Source organism: Dermacentor silvarum, chromosome 8, assembly GCF_013339745.2.
Source record: "Dermacentor silvarum isolate Dsil-2018 chromosome 8, BIME_Dsil_1.4, whole genome shotgun sequence".
Lineage (NCBI taxonomy): Eukaryota > Metazoa > Arthropoda > Arachnida > Ixodida > Ixodidae > Dermacentor > Dermacentor silvarum.
The window spans coordinates 93,815,369-93,820,587 of NC_051161.1; positions in this window are offsets into that span (position 1 = coordinate 93,815,369).

Below are 5,219 nucleotides of genomic sequence, written 5' to 3' on the forward strand. Positions count from 1 at the left end.
TAATGCCTAGAAAGGGGAATAACATTTGTGTTCGTTTTGATGTTGCTTTCGATTCAATAAAACACGTATTCTAACAAAAGCAATCGAAGAGTGTGGCTGAATGAAGCAAGAAGTCAGTGAGGACCCGACGCGAACGTTTTAATGGCGTGAGCATGTGAGAGTGCCTGTCATCAGAGGCGTTGGGGTGGTGCACCAAAGTCAATGCCGCGGTTGCTCCTGACAACTGCATCAGAGCTTGTTACATTGCTTATCTCAATGCAGGGGAAGGTGTCGTTATCTCATTACTTGAAATTTGCGCTTGCTTTATAGTAGACTGTACGTAACGAACTGCATGGAATCATTTACTTCTATTCAATTACATTTTAGTGTAATTTTCTTATTGAATTACTTTGTGTATTTGTTAATGCTCACTGACATTCACAAACATTTTCCAGTAACGAATTACATGTAACCAGCTACATTTTTAAGGTTTGGGAGCGAAATTTGGCGGGAACTACAGTGTTAAATTGATTGAAAACATGCACATAGGTTACCCGCTTCCCACAATTACTGTCGTGCAGCTACGCCTCGATCACCTAAGCATGACAGGCTAGCATATTTGCACACCTCATTGGAAGTCCGACCTCTGAGCATTTCTCCTAAAATGAATTTCGCTCTCGCTATTGGATGCGCCTTTATTAGCTGCTGTTCAAGTATTCTTCGCACATTGCAGTATTCTTGTCGATATAAACAGAAGTTCTTAGCGGTTGAACAGTTATGCTTTGTTTTGAGATATACGGGACTCAAATACACTTATTTTTGCGACTGTAATAGGCGAACAGTGGTTTAGCACTGGATCTGACAGCTTTATATTAAATTACTCTATAGATTGACCCACCTTTTGAAGCAACGGCAACTGCTTCCTTTACAATTAGTCTATTAAGTCACGCTGACTAATGAGTGAAAGGTAGCTGGAAAAGGTCTGCCAGCTTCTGGCCGACAAATCGAAAAGGTGAGTTCATGGCTTGAAAGAGACGGCACCTCAGACGTTGATTTCAAGAAAATCTCTATGACCAATAATAAGAGCACTTTCTGCTAACCCCAGGAACAGTGAAGCGCTGTGCATCGTAGCATTTATGGACGATAATGTTGTGGCGGTAATATATTGTAGCAACAGGCGGCTTTAGCCTGGCCATCGAAGTTGGAAATTGCTCCACTTGAGCGCCTCTTATAGCGTTACCACGGTATGTCACCACACGTTCATGAAACCTGTATCTCTAACGACTGCAAAAAGAATTGTAGCTGCTATGCGGTCTATAACTGACCCTTCTGGCAACACAAGGTGCTGCAGGCGCGCACAATGTACTTCTTTTGTAGGTGCTCAAGCAGAGCGTCCCTTTCTTCTCGGTATTTTCGGTAAGACAACGGAAACCCTTTAATGGCTTTTGTCTCTTCGCATGCAGTACAGTTAGGAAAATCGACGGTTCCCGTCCTAAATACCCATGCCGGTCTATAAGCAGACGCTATCTCGTGAGCAAAGTTTTCGTACGGTACAACAAATCCGTTCTCTCCCGCGCGAGTATAGAGCGGGATTTCAGTGTCGCTGACAGATATATATATATATATATATATATATATATATATATATATATATATATATACAAAACGAGGGAAGAGATCCGAAGAAAGTTTTGAAAACCAATGCTTAGTGAAGATAAACAACGTCTGAACGGCTGCTGTTGACGCATTGAAAAAGTCAGCACAGCTCGTTGTATTTCATGATCGGATGTGAAAGTGCGACTGAACGAAGACCTCGAAAGAGACACAAAGAGACGCCGTGAAATTAGCGCTGTATCTCTGTGCCTGTTTCTGTCTACGTCCTGGTTCAGTCGCGCTTACACATTTTATCATGGGTTGTAACCAACTATATAGCCCGCCATCGCTGTATTTACTGTATTTCTGCAATGGTAATAAAAGTTGGTTTGAACGTAACGTCAAAGTAATTAATTACTTTTTAGTTACTGCTGAATTACTTGCGCGATGCTGCAATTTGTAACGGATGTCAATTACATTTTTACGGAATCAAATGTAACTCTAATTTGTTACCTTCTTTTATTAACTATTATTTTTTTATTTTATTACCTATTATTTTAATAACTATTTTATAAACTTTTTAAGCTAACTATTATCCTCGAGATGAAGTATCATGTACGCGGCATAATTGGAATTAAGCGACGCCATGCACTTGCTGATAGCGCAAACGAGCTAGTTGAAGCTGGTCGGAGAGAAATATGCATGTGACTGGAGCCTAATGCACAACATGCACTACGGCTGCGACGGAGAGAAAGACGTCACTGGTGGTATGCCCGCATTCCGTCGTTGTCGCTTGCGTTCGATGTTTTGAGTTTGCTCGGCGGCGTGGTTAGCCGCATTCGCCCGCCATTGCCGCTTGCGATTCTTAGAAATTAAATTGCTTCAAAATTAAATCTGTCCGTTACGTAAGATAGTGAATAGATCATACTCCTCAAGCAATGGCTCATACTCCCGTAAACACGGCGCTACCCATTACGACAACAGAGAAGTGAAATTCTACGGTGGGATGATTAGCGACCACGCAGCCAGCTGTGGAAGCAGACGACGACGACGACGAACGCGGGAGCGAAGGCACGAGTGCGTGCCGAGCACGAGCACGAGTGCAAACCGAGAGGCGCCAATGAGCCAGCTGCGGAAGAAGGACGACGACGCTCTAGACAATGCTCATGATGATAGTGTTTGCGTACACAGACGCCACCTAAATATGTGCCTTATAACGAGCTTCGCTTGAAAAACAATGATTTTCGCTCTCGTGAAGCCTACCATATATCTTCAAGCGCGATAGGTAGTTTCATACATGCATTGTAAAGTATGAGAGTTATCACGGGAAATCCTTAAGTTTCTTCGGCACTTCGGGGTTAGCACATTTGTTGTGGACACCACGGCCAAGAACCACGCAGTCCAGACTGCACAATGCCTCCAGAGATAATTGTGGTGCATGAAAGAGTGCACGTACGGCAGGAAAAGACGGTGTTTTCAGGCCTACAGTGTCAGAATACAAGAAACATGCTCGCTTACGGGTACGCGATGATATACTGCTCACCACGCTCGGCGAGCCGACAGAGGTGTCGAATATCGTCGACGCGCAGGTGGCAGAGAGGCTGTAAAGTTTGCGGAAGTAGAACGCATTGAAGGCGTTGCAGGGAACACGCACTCAGACTTTCCTCCTAGGCACGATAAACGCCGGCCACGCGTTGAACGTTGGCGTCAAGTCGCCCCTTTGGCTGCTAATCGAACGCTCCAACGGAAGCATCTCGACGAAAACCCAAAACCCGATGGCTTTCAAATACAACTTCGACTTTTTGCTCTTTTTTTCGTGTTTTTGCAAAATGTCAGTTGAATCCGTGACTCCAGCCAAGATTTAGAACCCCGTCGCTTCTCGGAGGACATTTCTCAAATGACATTTTGGAAATTTCCCGATCGTTATTTTAATGTTCTAATAGGCTTCACCATTGTGCTTCACTGTTTTTTGTCATGATCTTATCCCTCATTCCACCTTTACTTTTCTTTACTATTTACTGTTTGTTTTATTCCAATAGCAATTATATGTACACTCCAAGCGCATTTCTGCCGTCGTCGTTTCTGCCAAGCGCTGACTTGTACACTGAGGTATTGACAATAAATCCTTGCCTGCCTCAACCATTGGGAGCGCAGCACTTTGCACCCTCTTTTTCCCCATGCCCTGCGGACGTCAGTGTTCAAGCCAGTGCTTGTGTTTCGTCATTCTTAATGTCCCTTTGTCTATGTATGCTGTGTAAATCATGTTTGCAATGGGATACCAACGAGCCCGTAACCAAACCCTGTTTCAAGATAGGGCGGCCATCGCAGCCGCACCTTACGCAGCAGCCGCCGGAGTAGAACGCAACGCCCTCCCTTCCCCCCGGAGGCTTGCGCGCGACGGAAGACGGCACGCTTCCGCCCCGGATTCCTCCCTTGCGAGCATGAGATTGAGCCGCCATCGCTGGCTCACCCTCGCATGATTTCACTAGCATACGGCGCGCAGCGACGATGTAATCGCCCTTGGACTTTTTATGGAACTTCACGACGACGGCGGTGGCGACGCCAGCGGCAGAAATGCACCTGGAGTGTCCGTATAATTGCTATCACAATAAAACAGTTACTGTGCTGACGGCGCTTCTGAAAACCAAAACTGAAAACGACTTCAAGAGCGGTCAGCGTATACCTATACTGTTCGGAGAAGAGTGACGCTTCTCTATCTGCTTCGATTAGTTACTATTTATGTTAATTTGGGAATCAGAGTTACTACTTTCACTTTTTTCAATTTGTGAATCGCAGTTTCGAATTAATGCAACGTGGACGCCTTTGCACTAATCAGTTGAGTGGATCGTTAGCGGTGCGGAATTATATATTAGTTCATTTTTGATAAGCACACGTTGTCGTCGTATCGCGTGGAAGAGCACCGAATGGGAGTTTTTCTTGGCTCTCATCAACGCTCCAGAAGCAGATGTGGCACTTGTTGCAGCAGCGCCGCGGGCGGCAACGACTTAGGAACGCTGCGTGGACACACACGGAATGAGTGCTGTGGCGAGATAAGCATGTATTTCGCTTTTGAGCATGCTTATGCCCGACGTATCTTAACGTGAAACAAGCAAAAAACCAACGAAATAGGTCGGACATACTTCCACAAAAATGCCGCTGGATCTTTCTAAGGTACCTGTAAAAAAAGTTAAAAGTAGGCATCGGACGTACGCAAACTTAACCAGTGCCTTTTGCATTTCACCCCTACCGAAATGCGGCCGCCACAGCCGGGATTGTATCCCGCGCTCCCGGCTTCTCAGCGCTATGCAAAGTTATACTACGCCACCACGGAGGGCACACTGAGCGAGGTTGTAAATATCCATCTCGTCAAGCGCATGCAAATGTGCTTGACGACACAGCGACATGTCTGGGACATATGGCGTGGAATGACCCTATTGTCTCCTGCGTTATTGTATTGCAAGCCCTGGAGTGCCCTGTTATTTATCTAACAATCCTGGGCCCAGCATCCCATTTCGCAAGGGATCGCAGACTTCTTCTTTTTCCGGTGGCTAACTGTCCCGAAGAAATGCAATAAGTGCCGTCTTGTTTTCGTTGTCACAATGTACTGCTTTAGAAGAAAAAATTAGGGCAATGGTAAAAGTTTGCTT